Below are 22,171 nucleotides of genomic sequence, written 5' to 3'. Positions count from 1 at the left end.
ATGTGTTCTTCTTATTACAAAATTAATGAACGTTTGCTCACTCACAAGCTTTTAGCTACAAAATATGCAAGCAGTATTCGTGTTCTTATCCCCGACCTGAGTTTTCAGTGGGAAATTATTAGGAAGCACAAACTCCTTTTTTTTTTTAGTCTTTTTTAAACATTTGTTTTGAGAGAGAGAAGTGGGGGAGGGGAAGAGAGAGAGAGGGAGACAGACTCCCAAGCAGGCTCTGTGCTGACAGTGCAGAACTGGATGCTTAACTGACTGAGCCACCCATGCACCCAAATGCACAAACTCATTGAAGCTGTGAGGACCAGGATGCTGCAGGGATGGTGTGACTTCTTTTTAGATCTGGTTTTAAAATTGTAAATAAAGCCAAAAAAATCAAAGAAGCCCAACTGTTCACCAATACATCAATAGGGAATTGGGTGTTCTGAAGCGGGCTCTGCTCTGACAGCAGCAAGCCTGAGGTGGGCCTTGAACTCATGAACTCAAGATCATGACCTGAGCCGAAGTCAGACACTCAACCGACTGAGCCACCCAGATGCCCACCTACGTGTACATTTTTAAAAGCCTAGGAGTATAAAAAGTTATAAAGGTGCTCATTGAGGGTGGTGAACTTATGGCTAATTTTCAATTTCTATTTTTCGTACTTTTTGTATTGTCAAAAACTTGCCTAATGAATATATATCCATCTTTAGCCTAAGTAAATAAGTACATAGATAAATAAAGAAACCAATAAATAAATCTGTTTTAATTTGGAAATAAAATATTCCTGAAACATGTTCTTATTAATTCAGTAGCTGAATCTCATGGCGCACATACTGAAACATCCTCCTTGGAACTGCACAGAACTGAGATAAAGAGCAAGAAAGTGGAGGTCCAAGCAATTCCTGGCACCATTGTGCATCAAAAACCTGGGGAGGCTGTCATTTGTCACCTGGAAATTCTCCATTTCAGGATAGAATTGTTCTCTCTTTTGCTGCTTATTGCTTTCTTTTTGTTCATACATATTTGTCTCATCTCACCAATTATTATGAGTTTCAGAAAGGCAAGACCCATTTCTTTTATTTCATTTGTTGCATGATTTCTGCACAGTGCCCAGCCCTGTGTTAAGTATTCACTAGTCATACAGAAAGTACAGGAATTGCTAGTCTCTGAGTGTGGTTCCTCTAGCCAAGCCCATGGTGGAGATGACAAATGTACAGTCCATGGGTGGATTTGACCTGCTGACATGTTTCATTTTGATCATAGGATATTTAAAAATGGTTAGTTGCTTGCCAAGGTGTTTTAAACATGGGGAGATTTCATGCCAAAATCCAGGTTTCCAGCTTTTCTTGGAAAATCAAAACATCGGATCAATCAGATCAATACTCCCACATGGCACAGTGTGCCAAGCATGACAGTGGCTGCCTCCTTTAGAAGGGGAGAATATGTTTTCCATTTTGCCATAGTCCCTCCCTGATTACTTCACATCTGTTCTACTCTACTCCTTAGTGTTACCTACCAGGCCCTTGAGTTGGACACTTTTGAGAAGTTCTCTGCTTGGTTCTTCCAACCTACAAATCTCTTGGGCTTCACTGCTTGGTCCATATTTTGTTCAGCCTTCTGACCATGCTGTCTTATAAATGGAGTGATTTCTTTCAGGAAAGCAGCCTAGCAATGCTGCATTCTTTGTGAAGCCGTTTCCAGATTCCCTCTTCCAGATGTATCCTTTAAGCACTTGTGTATAGGTTAAGCACTTGTCACAGGTACATTGTACATTGTAAGCACCCCAAACACCTTAACCTTATTATTACACCTTTTTGTGTTCCCGTCTTTTCTTTCAGATCATAAACTCCTTGCTAGCATAAAGTGTGTTACTCATCTTTAGACCCAGTTGTAGCAATTGTACAAAATTGGCGTGTAATAAGTGTGCATTGAATTAGATAGGAATGCACGCACAGCACTGAATTCATCATGAGAGTGTAACAATTTAGGGTGGAAAAAAAATCCTGGGTCAGTGAGGTTCGGTGGGCAACAAGGGATGTGGACGGAAGAGCAAAGCAGTATTTCTCAGGTGGACCCCTGAAGAATTTGTTAAAAATGCGGTTTTCTGATCCATGAGCCTTCTGGAGCTGGGGTCTTGGAATGTGAGGTTTTATCAACCCCAACCCCAGAGATTCTGATATAATTGTCTTAAGTATTAAAAGAAAAGTAAATCCTCCCTTCTAATATGTATCCAGAATTAGTAATTCTATACTACAGTAAGAATAAAGAAAACAAGTTTTGTTTCTTTGTTCTCTTGCATTGTGCTTTTTTATTTTGCTATTTTTGTATTTTATAAACATTTATCACAGATTGAAGTTGGAAACAAAGCTGTCCGTTCTCCTTTAATAATAATCACTAATATTTATTAAGCATTTACCATGTGCCTGACACTACTCCAAATGCTTTACAGGTGTTAACTAATTCAATCCTTACAACAACCCTATTAGGATGGCCTTATTATTATCCCTATTTTAGGTTGAGTAATGGAAAAGTTGGGTTTCAAACCCACATATGACCGACCTGGAGCTCCCATTGTCAAGCAGGAGCCTCTTGGCTCCAAGACAATGCAGTAAATATCCCACATCTTCCAGAAAACTCTCTAGACTACTCTGACTGACCACATCAACCTTAATGACAACATTTACATTCCATTTTCCATACTGTGGTCTGCATCTAGTTCCACCCCCCCCCCCCCCCCGAAATATATACCAAGCACTTTTTGGATGGCCAGCCTTGTGCTATTCATTTCCCCTGCACTGTTGCACTTTGCTGTACATTCCCTGGGATGTTCTCTAGTGCCTTTGGTATATGTATTGACTTCCTCTCCAAGGACATTACGTGCACTTATGAGGGCAGAGTAAGCCATTACTCTCTGCACTGCTGCCTTACCTGGGGCCCTTTGCTGCTGTCCACATGGAACAGACAGTATTGTGCAATGGTGAGGGAGTCTTCAGATCTGAGTTCAAAGACAGGTACAACCACCTCTAGTTTCATATTCTTGAGCAGGTCAATGAACCTCTCTGACCCTTAGGTTTCTCCTCTGCAAAATGCAAGTCCATTAATTCAACAGACATTGAACGAGCTACTGTTGTGTGGCACGGGCTGATCAAAGTCGGCGTAGATCCTGAGCTCATGGGGCTTCTAGTCTGTCCATCCCTTTTCTCCCAGGAGAACTAAATGGGGTAATACCAAGTAAAGTGCTTACTTAGGTCAGGTCTTGGGGGCATGTAATAGCTGCTCAACAGATGTCAGTTATTCATTCAATACAGTCTATTTAATTAGAAGCAAGCAGTCCACTCAACACCAGAAGAAAATTTAATTACTTCATACCACACAGATGTAAGATTATACACCACTCCATCTCAAGCCTTTACTATTCAGTTCTTGCTTTGCACTTCATGTCCATAGCAGCTATGTCAGGGCCTGGGAAAACAAGTGAGCCTTCCCTCCCCAACCCTGTCCTGCTTTTGTAGGTTGGTGATCTGTCAGAAGAAGAAGAAGAAGAAGAAGAAGAAGAAGAAGAAGAAGAAGAAGAAGAAAGAGGAGGAGGAGGAGGAGAAGGAAGAGGAGGAAGAGGAGGAGGAGAAGGAAGAGGAGGAAGAGGAGGAGGAGGAGAAGCAGAAGAAACACAAGCAGAAGCAGAAGAAGGAGAAGGAGAAAGAAGAGGATGGGGGCACCTGGGTGGCTCAGTCAGTGAAGCCTCTGACCTCAACTCAGTTTGATCTAGGAGCTGATGGGTTTGGTGGGTTGGAGCCCCCCCCCCCCCACATGGGGCTCTGTGTTGACAGTTCAGAGCCTGCTTCGGATTCTGTGTCTCCCTCTCTCTCTGCGCCTCCCCTGCTCATATGTGCAATAAACATTTAAAATTTTTAAAAAAATAAAATAAAAAAGAGGAGGAGGAAAAATGCCAAAACCAGGGTTAGGGAACTGGTCTCTTTCATATACTGACATTGATGTATCAACCAAACTTTCAGCAAAGTGCAGAGGTATGATATAATTGTGTAGTCTCAAGACAATTATTAAAAAAAATAGATTTAGCTTTAAAAATGAATGAATTCATAGCATATAGAGAAGTGGTCTGGCAATAGGACGCACATGCAAGGGTATTTGGGAACTATTTTTTCTCAGTCCCGACAGTGCATCTCCCCTCCGGTGCGCTACTCCTCAACTCATTTGGAGATGCTGTGACAATCCCAATAGCAGATCCTTCCTGAATGGTCCTCCCTTCCTCCTCCACCCTTCTCTCGTTTGCCACATCACACTCGGTATCAGATCAAGCTGGAATTTCTGTCTTGTCACTTAGCAGCTATTTTGAGTTAACCTCTGGAGTTTCTGCAGGAGCAGAGCAGAATAAAACTCTCCTGAATCAGGACCGTTCTGGAGGGAAAATGCCAGGCATGAAGTAGGCTTTTATTCCCTTTTTTACTCTACCCCCCCCCCCCTTCTCCTTCCTTCTTACTCTCTCTTACTTCCCTCTCTCCCTTTTTCCTTCCTTCTTCCCTCCTCTCCTCCTTCCTCCTTCCTCCTATTCTGTCTTTCAAGAAAAGCCACCAGGTTCGCGGGAATCTCAGATGAAGTCCTTAGCCAGACCCACTCCCGTTCCAGATTAGATCCCCAGCCTCCCGCGGCCGCCCATGCCTCATCCCCTTTATTCTAAGGTCAGCGAGGGCTTGGGATGTTTGAAGCCTGGGAGGCGAACAGAGTCCCTCCCCGCGCTTTTCTGACTCAGAGCCAGAGATGGAGAGGCGCGGGCTCGCGCCCCCTCCCTTTCCCCCACTTTCGGCAGCGCCAGCCGCTCCGCGCCCCTTGGCACCAGCGCCTTTTCTCTGTCGGGGAAGGCGAGCCCAGCCCGCAGCCGCGCGGCGGGGGCCGAGGGCGCCTCCTCCCTTCCTCCCGCTCCCCTCCCCTTCCTCCCCTCCCGATACAATGACTGGGCCGGAACAGCGCATCAGCCGAGTCTCATTGGCAGCGGCCGCCCCAGCCCCCGGAGAGGCGGCGGGAGGGGGCAGCTGGGGAGAGAGGAGCCGGGAGCCGGGGCTGACAGCGAGGCCGGGCGGGCGGGCAGGACGGAAGGACGGGAGGACGCGAGGCAGGCGGCCGGGGCACAGCTGTTAAGTGTGGATCAAAGCGAGGACGCGCGGCGAGCGGCGGCGGGGGCGACGAGCGGCCCCGGGCCGGGGATGCGGCGGGCGCCGGCTGTCCAGCGAGCCCGGGAGTCGGGCCGCGCGGCTCACGTGCTGAGCAGGAGCTTGGGCCGAGAGGAGAAGGAAGAGGAAGGCAGGCGCCCGGGAAGGCGCTGCGCAGGGCGGAGTTCCTTGCACGGCTGGCTCCGAGCCGGTCGCCAGGTCCCGCGCGGTGAGCCACCGAGACAATAAAGTAGCGGTCGGCAGCCCCAGAGCCAGGAGGCAGCAGAGCAGGTAGGGGGGCGACTGCCAGGGGTGCCCAGCTTGCTGCGGGAGGTGGGGGGTGTGCGATCGCGAGCGGCGGCCACCTCGGGCGCTGAGCGTGCGCCTCGGGCGCAGCGCGCGTCCGGGGACCCCCAGCGGAGGTGCGGGGCTCCGGCGCTCGCGCGGGCAGGAAACCCCGCCCACGGCTCCTGGGCTCCGGCTGCCTCCGCTGGAGGCTCTGGGGCACTTGGCGCGGCGCTTTGAGCGCTTTGGTGGTGTGGGGACAGGAAGTTTGGCGGTTTCGAGGCGTTGGCGCTGGTGGGGTTTGTAAACGCGCCGCCAGGGACCATGTGCTTTGGTTGTTGCGCGTTCGTGGGAGGTGGGAGAAACGCTGATGAATCCCAGATACTTTCAAAAGGCGGGGAAAGGACTGGCGTTAGGAGAGGATACTTGGGGTTTGGTTTGTCTGCCCCTTTTAACTAGGCGTGTCTGATCCTAGCCGCTTCTCTGTTGGAAAGGCGGTGTGCGTGTGGATCGCCCTCTATCAATTTTCTGGAGTATTTCACCTTTCACCTTCGTGTGTGTGTGTGTGTGTGTGTGTGTGTGTGTGTGTGCGCGCGCGCGCGCGTGTCGGGGGAGGGGACAAAGATGATGTTTTTGGGAAATGTCATTCGGTTGGGACTGGAAGGTAAACTCTTCCTTTGCATTGAATGCCCTATGCTCTGAAAGAAACTACTGAGCAGTGGTTGGTGTTGTTGACAAAAGGGGTGAGAGCTGGTCTGAAATCTTCCCCGAGCCGGAGAAAGCAGCCGCAGGAGGAGGTCTCTCGCGCTCTCCTTTGTGTGGACGCTTCCTTCCAGATGTGAGAGGGTTGGGCTGGGCGCTCCTGGGTGGGGTAATAATTATCCCGAACATTCCTGCGATCTGCTAGGACTTGTAAACATACCAGAGCCAACTCCTCTGAACTTTTGCAAACCAACTTGGTCTGCTTGCCTGTGCCCAGACGGCTGCGTCTGGAAGGTGGCCCCTTCAGAAGAAAGACTGCGGAGTGCTGACAGCAGCAGGCTTTCCGGAAAGCTGGTGGATCCACAAAGGTTAGCTAGTGTTTGCCCCAGAAATTTACCAACCAATTTGGAGGATGTGTGCAAGGTTTTAAGGCAATCCCTGACATGCTGCCTCCCGTCCTAAAGAGAATGCATCTGTGGAGCTTCCAAATCAAATATCTGGAGGAGAAGAAAAGCAGCTTCACCTTACTTAACCTCCTCAGGCGGCACTTTCATGTGCCATACACATGCTGTTAAGAATGGTGGTTGGCAGCTTATTGTGTGTCGGGCATCCCAGTGGGCACGTTTTGGGCATTATAAATAGTCCATGGAGTGGTAAGCTGAGCGCAGAGGGAGGTTAAGTAGCTTGCTGTAAGTCACACTGGTAATTTGGAGTTTACAAGACATCTGATTCCAGATGCCGGGCTCTTAACCATGACAATGCCTCTAAAGGGGATGTGCTGTAATGGCATTAATGATGAGGAAGAAAATAATAGTAGTAACAATAAGTCCCTCATATATTTTTTATTAGATTACATAACATGATGGTGACTGACCTAAAGTAAATACTCAGTATATATTTTGGTCTCTAAATTAAATGTCACAAACTAGGTGATGGTTATATTGATAAGTCTATGATGCTTTTTTCTTTTTTATATATCTGAGAATTTTGTAATAACAAGTAAAGCACAACCACACACACGCACACACACGTTTGAACAGTGCTTACATTTCCTAAAAGAGGGCCAGAAGAACTCAGGCAATTCCAAGGACTTATTGCCCAGGAGAGGTTAATCACTTCTTTATGACATCTGCAAATATTAATCAGACACTTCTGTTGCTTAAATTCAGTAATGCGGGTGGAATGTATTTGAAAAATATAATGAGGGAAAATGAAGAAATCTACCTAAAATGCCATTTTAGTGAGGTTTGAGTTTCATTGTTGCTGGGAAAATCTCAGAAGTCGCTTCTCCTGGGTTATGCAAGTGATTGCCTTAAACCTCACCCTGCTTGGAGATGAGTAAATTTTCCTCTTAGTGGCAGGACAGTTCTTGACTTCTCAAACAGGCAGACAGTTGTGCTTGAGCCTAATAATGTAGAATAATTTCGGGGGAGTTAAAGCTACAGCCACTCCAGAGTGTAAAAGCAGCTAAAGTTTTCTCAGTATTGTTTACTGTCGTCACTGGCCTGTTTCTAGCCGGCATGAGAATCCTTGTTCTCCATTTGATTTCACAGATTTAATCAAGATTCTGCATTGCTTTGAGCAGACAAAAAGGAAGTTTTGGCTAACTGACAATACAAATAAGGTACATGGAAAACAGTTAAAAAAAATACCCTGTCTTATACAGAGCCTGCAGTGATTGTCTAAAATTTCAGGAACTCTTCATAGTTATCTTACACACCAGTACACACATCAGTGAAGGGTTGATGCTTGCACTGCAAGTGACCTCTCTCTCTCTCTCTCTCTCTCTCCCTCTCCCTCCCTCCCTCCATCTCTTTCCCTTCCTCCCTCTCTCTTCCTATGTCCCTGCCTCCCTCTACATCTGCCCCAGAGATCTGATCTTATCATGAACACATTATTTTTACATACTCAGTAACTGCTGAGGCTCACTGGAATTGCTATCTTCAGCCTATAGATAAATAAATCATATAACTCAGCTCACCAGTTAAGACCAGTTAAGACTGTCTCTCTCTCTCTTTTTTTCTCAATGTATCTCTCATCTCTCTCTTTTTAGATATGATTTTTATTTCGTTTTAGAAGATGCTTTTTTTAAAAAGTAATTTATTTATTTCTGGGTCATTAAGATTTCTCTTTCCTCTTCTGGTAAACATGGGTCCTAGGTAGTCAGAAACGGTAAGGTAGCAGTTTTCTATTGCTAGATGCTTGATTTAGGGGCCAAATCCTATTTTCCTCAATGATCAGATTGACCAAAATTATCATGATGTTTCTTATCTCATTTTTTTCTGGTACGATCCTTTTTTAAGCTAAAATGAAGTTCATGAGGGCCGCCTGGGTGGCTCAGGCGGTTGAGCTCTTGGTTTCAGTTCAGGTCATGATCTCACGGTTCATGAGTTCAAACCCCGCATCGGGCTTTGTGTGGGTAGCACAGAGCCTGCTTTGGATTCTCTGTCTCCCTCTCTCTCCACCCCTTCCCCCGCTAGCTCTGTCTCTCTCCAAAATAAATAAACATTAAAATGAAGGTCATGAAATCGATTTAGTGGGCTGCAACCAGTATTTTTTTTTAAAGTATAACAGGACAGAAAATATCAGCATCGTCATATGTTAGTAAGTGTTCTGTAGTTTCATGAAACTTTGAGTCAGTTCTGTACCTGGGGCTGCATGCACATTCTGGGTTGCAGTATAAAATGTAATTCTTACCATGAGTTGCTGTCTAAAAAGTGGAAAGCTACTGCCACAGGGTGTATTTTCATAATAAGTGACAAACACCCAATTCAACTGGAATTAGGAGATACATATCTATACAGATATATGTAAATTTTTTTCATATATACAGGTTCAGATTACTGAAAGATACATACTTAGAACTGGCCCCAAGTGCATCTTGCTCAGGGCTAAACAATGACTTCAGAATCTGATTTCTTTCTTTGGGTCTTCAGCTCTGTCTTCCTCTTTTTTCCTCTGGGTATAGGGTCCCTGTTGGGTGACTAGCTGACTATAGCAGTTGCTAGTTTACACGATTTTCGGTTTAAGTCCAACAAAAAAGGATAGACCTCCTTTGCCCAGGTGTTGAACAAAAAGCCTCAAAACTAGTTCTGACTGGCCTGATTGGCATGGTTTGGAGGGAAGCCCTGTGCCAAATGACTTCTGCAGAAGTTGAGGTCTTTGCCTTGTGGTGGAATCTCACCCAGACCACATGGACTGTGGATGGCAGAGGGCTGGACCTCCAGATAAATACAGTTGCTGGATAAAGGGGAAAAGGATGCTGAGGAAATCAAATACACATTTGTTGAAACGTACAAGTGTCTGACTCAGTGAAAGGTGATTTCTGTTCTCTGTGATGCCAGAAAGAATGGAGGCTGAACTGAATTATACTGAGGCAAATAGGTTATCAATATGACTTCTCATGTATGCAAGGAAAGCCTTAGCTGTCACTTTTAACCTAGTCAATACCAGGACTTAGGAGATCACAATGCAGAACAGGTCAAATTGACAGTGGTTGCTCTGCTTCACAATGGCACTGAGAGAAAAAAAGGCAGATGTATTGATTAAAAATCCACTACAGACCCTAAACCTCTTACAAGGGGTGGTCTTGACCCTTCTTGCGTTTATGTACGAATCTTGGAAGGCGGCGTTTATTTTAATCACTTGGCTGCACTAATGTAGTGAAAGTAGTTGTTTAAGTGGTGTCTTTCAGCAAATTGTCTGAAGAATACACCTCCTTGAGGGCCAAGGCCAGTGAGTTTTCTGCTCCACAGCTCGTCAGCCTTGAGATATTTATCTGGGTCTATGTTACTCTGCCCTTGGGGATGTGCTGCTTTTAATTATCCTCTGCCACTTTGTGTACAATTATCCAGTGGGTAAGGGGGCCCTAATTGTGTGCGGCTGTGGAGATAATGTGCACTCACAGCAGAGGTTCCCTCGAAGTAGGGGAAGGATCATGCTGGCTTGCCCGGGTCAGTCCTGGTTAATGCCTCTGCCTCCAGTTTGGATGATAAATTATATGGTCACCTCACATAGACTATTTTAGGGGACCATGATTAGAGGTCTTTTTAATAGATAAAGAATTCCTTTCACCAGGCAAGATTAAATGTAACATTTAAGGATGGATGCTTGTGTGGTTAAAGTAAAAAGGAAAGCAAGAATGTGGTTACCAGAAAGGTCATGATAGTGTAGTGATTCTTAACCCAGAATGATTTTGCCCCCAAAGGGACCCTTGTCAATGTCTAGAGAAATTGCTGCCATTTATTGTTGCCATTTGGGGAAGGTGCTATAGGCATCTAGCATGTGGAAGCCAGGGAGGCTGCTAAACATCCCACAATGTACAGGACAACCCCCAGAACCCAGAATGTATATAGTGTTGAGGATGAGAAAGCCTGGTATACTAGTTATATTTGAGGAGGAGGGAGAGAAAGTGTCTAGGAGCTTCTGAGGCAACAGAGTGATGGATACATGGCTGTTTACGTGGAGATTATAGTGAGTTGTGTAGTTCCATTTTGTTCATTTTTTAATGTATGTTACACTTAAGAATAAAAAAAAAACTTAAAAAAATAAAGAGATGCTCACCATAACTGCAGGATAGGATGGACATCCCGATGCCTATTAGGGTTCTGTTCAGATGTGAAGGCTCAATAAATAATAGTAGAGTAGAGCTAATGGTAATAAGACCAGCTCACATTCCCTAAGCATTCACCTGTGCTGGGAATTGCTTTGCCAGGATCCCATCATATTTGTTGAATTGACCAAGTCTATGTGTTGACCAGTATTTTACAGAAAGACAGAATGAGTTTGGGTTAGGGACACTGGCTCTCGAGTCCCCAGTGACCTGCCCTCAAATCCAGTTGCACCACCTATGGAGTATAGGACTTGGAGCAAGTGGCTTACCCTTTTTTGTGCCTCACTTCTCTCATCTATAAAATGGGGAGAGTAGGAGTTCCTACCTCATTGGGTTATTGTGAGGATAAAATGACAGTGTAAAGTGCTTCATACAGTGCCTGCTACATATTAAATACCCCATAAATATTAGCTATTATTACTTTGGAGGCCGAGAAAAAACATTAATAGCTATATTTTTTTTATTGGACACTATGTGCTAGATTTCAGTCTAAGCATTTTTCAGCCATCCTTTTCTTTATGCTTGCAAAAATCCTCTGATATAGGTGTTATGTACGTTTATCACTCCCATTTTATAGATGAGGAAAATGGAGACTTGGTGAAATTAGCAAATCATGGAGACTTAATTTCAACCCGAAGTCGTTCTGACTGCAGAGCCTCTGCTCTCAGGTATTACGTCCTTTTGTGAGATCTGAAAGAGAAACTTGAGATCAGCTAACCCACAAAAAATCAGCTAGTCCCAAAGAGAGATGTGATTTGGCAAGTTATTAAGGGATGGTGCAGGGCCAGAACCCAGGTTTTTTGCCTCCCACCATCTTCCAAAACCGTCTGTGTTTTGCAGACAAATGCATCTACCTCACAAGGCAACTATGGTGGGTGGGAGCAGACCCAATCCAGGGACACAGGGTCTGGAATTGTGGAGATGTCTTCTAATTCAGCTACAAAATAGCCCCGGGCTGTGTTTGCCGAAGTGGGCTAGGTGTACCCCTGGTGGTGTTTGAGTTAATTTTAGATGATAGATGGAGAATTATTTTACTTTGATGGTTGCTTGTTTATTTTAATGTGCACCAACATATTTTTTTTCCACTTAGACCTTCAACACTTATTAAAGAATGTATTTCTTTCTGCCTTGCTGAATAAACTATTGACAGACTGCATATTACCACTTAGGATAAGGCTTAGGATATGACATTTACATAATGTCAATGTAAAATAATTTTAAAATATTTGTTAGTAACAGAGTGTGGGTGGTGCTGAAAAATGGCTACACCCCCAAAGGGAATCTGCCAATGATGGAAGTCTGGGAAATACCAGACTAGAGAATGTGTCCAGCATGGTGCTCTTGAATCCCTTGGGGATCAGATTCTGATTCAATAGATATTAGGTGGGAGCCTGAGAGTCTGACGAGCTCTCAGGTGATGCTTCTGATGCTCATCTGTGGACCATACTGTGCCTAGCAAGGGATCAGAGAACCTAGAAGGTTCGTGGACATGTGCTGGGTGTTGTGGAAGGGTCAGAGATGGGTAAGGTAATCCCCTGCCTCCCAGGAGCTTAATCTAGTTGGGGAGAGAGGATGTGAGTGGACCAGGGAGGTCTGCAGAGAAAGCTTGGCGGGAAGGGAGAGGTTCAAGTACAGGTGCAGGTCTGCCCAGAGCCGCTGCAGCAGGATGGCAGGAGGGGAGGAGGGGGATGTTTCCCTTCCGCCTGAAAGATGTGTGGCAGCAAGTGGAGAGTTCCAAGACAGGCTTGCCAAGCAGGAGGAAGGGTGCGAATAATAAGGAAGACTCTAGAAAATGCCTCTATATGCAAAGTGGAGATTTCCACAATAATGGGATCAACACAGAATTAGTCTTGTTTCAGTTAGAATAACCTGCCTGGGGACGTCTGAGTGGCTGTCGGTTAAGTGGCTGACTTCTCTTCAGGTCATGATCTTGTGGTTGGTGAGTTCAAGCCCCACGTTGGGCTCTGTGCAGACAGCTCAGAACCTGGAGCCTGCTTCAGATTCTGTGTGTGTGTGTGTGTCTCTCTCTCTCTCTCTGCACCTCCCCTGCTCATGATCTCTCTCTCATTCTGTCTCTCCAAAATAAATAAACATTAAAAACAAAAAAGAGAGAATAACCAGTTTCTTCAAAGAATAGGCCCCTGCCTAGAAATAATAGTCTCCCTTTTCTTGAGTCTCCAGAAGTGCCAGGCATTTGCCATGTGCTTTTTGTACAGTGTGTGGCACCCGTCTCCACAGTGACCCACAGTACCCCGCACTTTACAGAGGAAGAAACCAAGGCTTGGAGGGGCTGTGTGACTTGTTCAAAATGCACCCAGCTGGTAAGTGACAGACCCGGAATTTGAACTTGGAACAGCGTCTGGGCTGTTTGACACAATCCTGCAAGAGACTCTGCTCTTTGTGATCCCTGACAGTTTCAGCCTGAGAGGTCTAGCTTTCTCTCCTGAGAGCATACCTCCCAGGAGCTTCGTATGGCCCATCGTGCTTCAAATGAGAGTATTGCCCCCTGAAACAGATCCTCAGCAAACATCCAACATTGTCAGGTGGTGTATCCTTCATTGTTATTTATACAAGTTTATTTTTCTTGCTGCCTTGCTAGATAAGTTATTAACAGACCAGAGTTTTTGGCATTGTGACCATAAATTAGAAATAAGTTCAAAAATGCATCCCTCCACCCAAATAAACACTGGCTGTTTTGTTACAACGAGGAGGCACTTTCCTTTGGAAATCACCAACTAGCCTAGGTAGGACAGTTATTGGAAATAATTATGCCTCCGCCACAGCATGGGGCCAGTCACAGCCCCGCCTGATTCAAAAGGTCTTTCTGGAATACCAGCATCCATCTTCCAGCTGGTGCTTATAACAGCCAACAGTGTCGGTAGGGGACCCGACAATGGATGCAGCCTGAGGACTGTTTCCAGGCTTCCCTTGTTGCACCTGACTGACCCCATCCCATCAATACGGTCATTGTAAAAGAGCAGGAGGACCATATGCAACCCGAAAGGGAGGTGCAAAGCTCACAGAGCCACCCTGGTCCTGGTTCATCCAGGTTTAATACATGGTACAGTTATGCCAGATGAAGGAGGAGGAGCTGGGGGGAAAAAGGGGTTGAGAAACAGGAAGGCCAGTTCTAATCTCATCTCAGCAGCCAACTCACCTGATCTGTGTTAATTAGCTCTCTGAGTTTGTCAAGTGGCTGGTGACACTTGAGGTTGCTTCCATCCTAACCCTTTACGCTACGAGCCATCAAACGTGTGCCCCGTGTGCCTTATCTGTCCCTATTGTATTATTCTCATTTTTTAATTGTTTTTAAGTCCCAGATAAATGTGTTTAAAATAAGTGCATTTACAAAGGGCTTCCTTATCAGCAGTGTGTTGGTGGAACAATTCAGTAAAATTATTTGCTGTGCAGTAAAAATAATATTTGGCATAACTTGTCATCAAGTAACCTTTCAGTATTGAGGCAAAGATCAAAACATTAGGGTAGCGTAGCTTTTTTGAGAAGCTGGGAAAGATAAGGGTATTTGAGGCGATCACAAATGAACTAATTGCATCCATTTAAATGGACAAGTTGAAATGCAAGATCCTGATCAAGTAATGAATACCATGTGCCCCTAGACTGGGAACAACGTAGAGCCTCAGCCCAGTGGGGCCATAAGACGTAAATTGAGGACATAGCATGGTAATTTGCTCCAACTGTGCTAAATTAATTCAATGCATTTTGAAGTGAAAAAAAAAAAAGTGTCTTATATACCTTCGTGTTCTCAACCCAGCTGAATTGTCACTGTCTACAAAAAGGGGAGTGTCCCGTTTTCTCAAGGCCAAAGTTTGATTCAAACAAATGAAGAGTAAGAAATCATTTTTTTGCAGCGATTCAGCTGCTTTGAGCTGTTTGGATCACGAGCGGTTCTTGTACTTTGTAGCAGGAAGGCTTAATTACACCTGGAAAAAGCATACCAGAAAACTATCGCTCGTCTTTTTTTAGACCTCAGTGAAAAGATTTGAAAATGATCAAGATAAAGGCTATTTAAAAGTTGATAGATTGTCGACAAGTGTTCATACTATTTGGCAAATACTTTCATATAATGATAAGGGGGGCTGTGCAACTGTGTCCTCTTTCAGAATATACAAGGCAGACTTTCTTCTCATTTCTTATACAGTTTCATTTATCTGGGGTTGTCAAGGAATAAATAATCTGTTTCACTAAAGTGATTTTTCCAGGTGATTACAGCTTACCTCTGCCTACCCACATTATTTTTTTGCTCGAACTATTTTTGATGAAAACATGGCACATGCTTTTTTACTTTTTTTACACGGAGTATATAAATGTGGGTAGATGGTTCCCGGATTTGGGCTCCTCATGACAAACACTGCGTTTTGTTCCTTGCCATCATCCTGTTACTCTTTGACAGCTGAATTGTGGGGCTGAGTGCCTCTGTATAAATAATCACCGATTTTTATTCTCTAACAGTAACTGGTAGTCCTAATCACACGGTTTCTCCGAGTAGTCAGCAAACCCCACGTGGGGTGCTAGGAACTTCATGTACATTATAGTCCTGGCTAATCTGCCTAACCCCCAAGAAATGAGATTATTCTTCCTGTTTTACAGGTGAGAAAATTGAAGTTTAAGAAAGTAGTAGTAAGCAGTAGAGCTGGGATTTGAACCCCTGTCTCTCCATGAGGCATGCTTGTTGATAGCTCTTATGAGAGTTGCCTCTTGCTCTCTCCTCTCTGCCTCAGTTTGGGTATTTGTGTCTGTCCCCTTGCTTTAAAGACTTTCGCTGAGTTAAGTATGCAAGATTAGGTGTCTACCTCTTTTATGGGTATCTTTTTCCTTAAATGGGGTTCTGAGGGTACTTTTGCTGATTCCTAGATTCCCAGATATATTCTGCACAGTTGCAGTTTCTGGAACTCTAACCTGTGAATTCACCACTGTGTATGCTAAGGCTTTGGGGGGATTAGAGGATTTTCTGCATTATGATTAAGCAACATAATCAAGAAACCTGCCATCAGGAATGCTTGGCGAGTCCAGAATGCAGGGGTCAGCAAACTTTCTGTGAAGGGCCAGAGACTAAATGTATTAGGCTTTGCAGGCCATATGGTCTGTGTTCACTTACTTAATTCTGTCTTTCTAGGGCAAGAATTGTCACAGACAATACATAAAATAATGGGGGAAGCTAAATTCCAGTAAAACTTTATTTAGAAAAACAAGCAATAGGCAGGAGTTGGATGATGGGTCTAGTAGTTTGCTAACTCCTATTATAATGGGGGAAAGGACCACCAGTCAGGATATTTTACTTATTTTTAATTTTTATTTTTATTATTTTATGTAAATAATTTTTAAAAGTTTTTTCATTTATTTTGAAAGAGAGAGCATGAACAGGGAGGGGCAGACAGAGAGGGAGACAGAGAATCCCAACAGTGCAGAGCCCGAGGCAGGGCTGAAACTCACGAACTGTGAGATCGTGACCTGAGCTGAGATCAAGAGTCAGACACTTAATGACTGAGACACGCAGGCGCCTCCCAATCAGGATATTTTAAACGCCTAACTAGGTAGGTAGTTCAGAGACAGTGAGTGTAGAATGAGTGGTGGTTAGGCCCATGGACTCTGGAGCTAACTGCCTGGAATTTGTCTCCTCGCTCTGTCACTAACTATTTGAATGCAGGCAAACATCTTAATCTCTCTGTGCCATGGTTTTCTTTTAAGATTAGGAAAATAATGGTCCTTACATCGTAGGGTTGCTTTGAGAATCAAGAGAATTATATATAAAGTACTTAGAAATAAGCACTGTGTAACTTTCTGTGAAGTTAAGAATCACAAGGAATCCGATTTCTCTCTAGTGATACTAAGTATTGTAATGAGTTGAGGGAAAGAACAAGACTTCGTTTGCTCTGAGTGCAGTGGAGGGCAGCGATCAGGCTGCGGCCAGTTGAGGATGGACGTGTGGAGGGAGGAGGGAAGTTTGCTAGTGAAGGCAGCACAGTGGGTCAGGAGAAAACCTGGGCTCCTTGGCTGGCAGTTACGGGGAACTGGGTGTAGCAGTCTGGTCTTTACATCAGTTCCGTCTAGGGTGCTGCTTTCTCCATCTGTAGAATAAGGGGGTTCACCTGGGTTAGTGCCTGTGAATTGTTTGCTCGCAGGTTGAATTCTGCCTATAGAGAGCTTAGTTAGCTCCTAGAGCATTTTAAAAAATATTTGAATTAATCATCGGCAATTACGAATCAGCAGATTCCGCAGAAAAACCTTTGGATTCCAGGTTTCTTTTAAAAATTCAGAAGCTCTAACAATACTGGCTGCATTCCCTCCTGGCGACAGTTGGCTAGTTCTGAGTGATGGCGGCCCATGGGTTCCATCGTTGATTACTGCAGCAGGTGTCACTGGTGCCCAGCCCATAGACTTGCCCTTCCATTTCAGTGCAGGCCAGCCTGACCTCCAGCTGCCAGCACCTGCATTCATCTTGCTGAGGACTCTCTCTGACTGGGAGTGAGTGCCAGGGATTTGATGCCCACCTTTCCAATGACGATGGGTTCAGTGCACAGACACCTGAGCTCCCTTGCCCATCTGGTGAGACAACTGAGGTGTTATTCTACACCTGTTTCGAGAGTTTTGCCATAGGGTTCATCTCCAGTCACCCATAGCAATAGTTGACTTAATAGGACACTCCCCTTTTTATGGCGTTTCATTGCTTTTCTCATTTCCCCACTCTCCCACTGGTGTTCCCTGGGATGACCTCTCAGAGAAATACCTTACTTGCAGTTGAATCCTTGTGTAAGGCCACCTTCAGGAGGAAGTCAAAGTAAGAAAATCATGGCCTTACCACTCAGGCCAAATGAGAATTGCCCTTGTTTTTCATCATGCTTGGGCAGTTTTCTTCCGTAGAGAAATAGTTGTCCATCCCATGACTATCGAAAGAGGGAAGGTTAAGGACTGAATGGGCTGTAAGTGTCCAGAAGAATTGGGAGTATATTCCTTGTGTAAGTAAAGAATAGATGGAAAGCTTTTGTGCAAATGACCTTTTTCATTCACTGAAGTCTTGCCCATAGGTGTCTGAATTTCTGATTTCTTCAATAGAAGATCCTTATGGATTCTTAAAGTGGGGACGATTTAATGGGGTATTCTGCAAGAAGCAGTCAGAACCCCTGAAATGTGATTGGTGGATTGATTTAAACTGCCTGAGGAGATGTGCAAAAAAAAAGGAGATTTGAGAATCAAGCTTGTTTTCTAATAGGTGACCAACCAACCTGGTTGCCTCAGGTCTGAGAACTCTCCTGGGATGTACTAAATCTGGGGAAATCCCAGGCAAACCAGACTAAGCTGGTCACCTACTGTAGATACAGGTCACACCTAGGACCTTTCAAACTCCAACCCCTGAAAGTTTATGTCCTATGTATGTATGTATATATATATATATATATATATATATATATATATATATATATGTGTGTGTGTGTGTGTGTGTGTGTGTGTATGTATGCTTATGAGTGAGTATATATATATATATATATACACATTTAAATAAAATATATGTATAGATTTTAAGTTTCTTTATTTTGAGAGAGAGAGAGAGTGGGGGAGGAACACAGAGAGAGAGAGTGAGACAGAGAGAGAATCCTGAGGAGGCTGCACACTGTCAGCACAGAGCCCGAAGTGGGACTTGAATTCACGAACAGTGAGATCATGACCTGAGCCAAAGTCTGATGCTTAACTGACTGAGCCACCCAGGTGCCCCAATGAAATCATATTTTTAAAATGACCCCGAATTTAAATGCATGCTGAAAGACAATTACTTGTTTCTAGATTTCTAATTATAAAAATCTGGGTAAGTTTAACAGCCTGACTTCAGTTTTCCTTTTTGTCTGTGCCTCTGCTTTGCCACTGTGTGGACTTAGCTGGCTGTGGGGTAACACAACACTGTTAGTTAAAGGAGTGAATTTGGAAATGTTCAGTACCTCTTCCCTTTCAGGGCCTCCACTCTGTCATTCAAGCAGGGGCTCAGCAGCGTTGCCCCCGCATTTGACGCTCTGAGCACTGTCCTCAAAGGTAAATAGGGAAACTGGAGAAGGTGCCTCACTTGTGTTTGAGGGTAAAACACTTCCTGGACATTTGCTCTGCCTTAAGTTACCCATCATCTTTCTTCCACTGGGTGTTTATCTATTTTTACTCACACTGTTTTAATCAGAAGTGAACTTGTAAAAAGCTTTATGCCCAAAGTAGAAGAGTGTCACAGCTGGATGAGGGAGGGAGAGCCATGCCCCCAGACAGAGGACATAAATAGCAAAGGGTGTGAATGGCACTAGAATGTGGGAATCTCTGAGAATCAGAAGCCAGATGTGTTGTCTGCATAGCACAGCGTGGAAGGAAGACCTGGGCATTTGAAATTTAGCAAGATTTTGGGCATCAAATGAGGAAATTTAGACCCTGGCGTAAATATATAAGACTCAATGGGAAAGTTATAAGTAGATTTGTAACCAAAAATATATTTGTGTTTGAACCCAAGATCCATCATTTAACTCCATTTATAATCTCATACAAGTTAGGAAACCGTTCCTGAGCCTCATTGTCCTCATTCATAACACAGACCTGAGAAAGAACAGAAGCTGACTCTTAAGTGCCAGTAACGTACTATCACCAATGCTAGGGATGTTAGAGGAACTGATTTATTTAAAGTTTTACAGTCCTGCAAGGTTGGTATAATTAGCCCCATGTTACAGATGAGGAAATGGAGGCACTCGCATGTCCAATAGTTTTCCCAGCATCACTCAGCTAGTAAGTGATGAAGCCAGGTCCAAACCTGGGTCCGGCTGACTCCAAAGCCTGTGCCAGCCTGTTGTAACTTACCTCTCACAGTGCTGGCCTTCCTTGCGTCCGTCCAGAAGCATATCCTGAGGTAGACTGCAAGCAGTGTATTTGGGAAGTGCAAGAAACAGCAGCAGCAAAGTCAGGAAATGAGACAAGGAACAGAAGGCCCACAGAAAGTGTGTTATCAATCCAACTGCCACTGTGGGCTAGGAGAGCTCCATCCCACTGTGGAAACTTGGAAACCAGCACAGTCCCTACATGCAGCATAGTGCAGCCCAGTGCAGTGGTCTCATCCAACGGGTGAGGGAGCTGGGGTGTTTATACACCCATTTGAGGTGTATAACCTCACCATTTGAGGGCTGCTTCTGGGAGGAAGAGTGATAATTCCTACAGGCTTCCCTTGTATCCTGTGCTTGGCAAAGTAGGACCATCAGCCCGAGGAAGCCCTGGCAGAGAAATAAATGCAGGTGTGGTGGTTGGGAGCAGGGCAGTGTAGCAGTAAGGAGAAGTAAGTCCAGAAGCAGTAAGGAGAAGGGAAAGAGTGCTGACAGCAGCTGCTACGTGGATGTTAGAACCAGTCAATATGTGTAGAGCCAGGCCTAGGGGCACCATTTATGGAGGGTATAGTATGATTGTGTACATAATTAACAGTGAGAGGACTTTTGAGGGCTTAGTCTGGGTCTTGTGAATCCTTACTTGACCTAGAATTGTTCCCAGGCACCTAGAGGAAGGCCTAAGGGAGGTCATCTTGCATGTGTTGATCACGAATGTGGGATAAATGCCAGGCCTGCCCAGCCCTCCACATTGGGCTGTTTCTTTGGTGGCTCCAGGCATCTGAGGTCCATTGAGGTATCTACTACCCCTGGGTCTGGGTCCAGAGGAAAAAGCTGGAGTGGGTGCTTCCACACAGAACCAGCCACCACTTCCTCCATTCAGAAACCCAAAATTTGCCAGCCCTGTGTTCTCTGAGGAAGGAGCGTTTGAAAAAGGATTGTGAACCAAAAACAGGAAAGGATAAATGTAGCTTGGGTGACATAATGAGCCAGGACTTATGTTTCTCTTATGATGATAACAGCTTGTTTTCCTGCCACCTCTTAAGGTTTGCTTTTCTTTCAAAATGTAATTACTGAGCACTACAGCTGTTATAGTTTTGGGTTGTCCCACTTCCAACCTTCCCTCGGTCCATTGGGGGGGTTCCCCATTTTGTGTGGTCTTGTTGGGGGCAGTGCCCATCTCTCCCTCTGAACCAGAAGATCAGATTGTTCCTTTCTTCATGTGATGCAATCCAGGAATATGGCAGAGTCTAGTTTTTGTTCCCTTCCTCCTATTAGTAACAACCTCCACCCTTTGGGTTTTCTCTGGGCTTCTGGCTGCCATAGTAGGGACTACATTTCCCATCCTCCCTTGTGTCTGGTATGGCCATGTGACCAAGTTCCACCTAATCCACCTCAATGAATGGGAGAGGAAGTGGTGGGTGCATGTTCTAGTTGTTAGCATTAGAAGGAAACACCTTCTATTTGTTCTTCTCTCCTTGCCTTAAGCTCTGGAACAAGGAAGAAGTAATGAGCCATCTTCAAACATGGGGATGAGGGCAATAATCCAGTCATTGGCTTGCAACCTTGGGAGTTCCCCAGGTGAAATCTGGCCCCCTTAAATGGAGGTCAAGAAGAAATGGAAGAAGGAGGCAGACCACTGCACCCTCTGAAGGCTGAGTCCTTGAAATGGCTCCTACTGAGGGAATGCTGGGCATTCCCTACTGAGGGAATGCTGGCGGCGGAGGGTGGGAGCAGGATGCTTATGGAGCCACTGATGGTCTGGATCCAGCTTAAGTGTCACCCAGCAGTCACATCCTCTCTATGACTTCCAACACCAGGAGATGGCAGAGCATGAAGGTTAAAGAGGTCCAGGTCCCTCCCTCTCTGTATGGAGCACAGCTACACTACCAGCCCCTGCCCCTGCCCCACCACCCTCTACTTGAACTTGAATTTGAACCAGAACTTAACTGAACAACTCTTACCTGGTCTTTGTTAAAAACCAAGAACCTATATTTTAACTGATACAAAGGCTTGACACATGACTTAGCCTAAATCAATGGCAGTTACTAGAAAAAATCATGGGAGTTGGTGCCAGGAAGACCTGGGTTTACCCTGCCACTTACTAACTGGATGATGTCAAATAAGAGATTAATCTAAACATTTTCTGAGGCTGTGGGATGCATTGTCATATTTAATACTCCAAAGCAAGTCTCTGGGGGCAAAATGCCCGGCACAATGCTTGGCACATGGTCAGCAATCAATGGAAGATGGTTATTGATGTTATCGTATCATTATTAATTATTCACAATGCTGAATTGTTGCTGACCACTCAGGCAGTAAGGCAGTATTAGTAACCTTATACCTGCTGGCTCTGAGGTCTGGAATTCATTGTCCAAATTTCTAGCGAGTTTGGGTCATCCATGGTAAATTAGCAGGTCAGCAAAAACCGTATGTTCCCTCAGACCACTGTGGGTAGCAGGCATTCGCTTACCTCAAGTAAAGGATATAGTCTAATTAGTGGAGCAGAGGATATGTCTGATGATGACGTGGACAGACCCCCCTGGGGTGGTGCCTTTTGATCC

The 22,171-nt window shown here is 44.9% G+C and overlaps 1 protein-coding gene across 3 annotated transcripts in view; it reads left to right on the top strand.

Annotated features, from left to right (window-relative positions):
- The first annotated feature begins 5,100 nt into the window (after window positions 1–5,100).
- The window catches only part of FRMD4B (FERM domain containing 4B), a 318,608-nt gene continuing 301,537 nt past the window's right edge, over window positions 5,101–22,171 (top strand). For 2 of the 3 annotated variants that reach the window (XM_019469743.2, XM_019469744.2), the window contains exon 1: window positions 5,101–5,447. The gene's annotated coding sequence lies outside the window, so the exon portion shown is untranslated. Of the gene's footprint in view, window positions 5,448–6,378; window positions 6,512–22,171 lie in introns of those variants that run through there. The other variant, XM_019469748.2, reaches the window with a different exon arrangement.

Source organism: Panthera pardus, unplaced genomic scaffold, assembly GCF_024362965.1.
Source record: "Panthera pardus isolate Hobbes unplaced genomic scaffold, ASM2436296v1 HiC_scaffold_8, whole genome shotgun sequence".
Taxonomy (NCBI): Eukaryota; Metazoa; Chordata; class Mammalia; order Carnivora; family Felidae; genus Panthera; species Panthera pardus.
The sequence above is the reverse complement of the archived record's forward strand: the minus strand, read 5'-3'. Positions and strand labels throughout refer to the sequence as shown.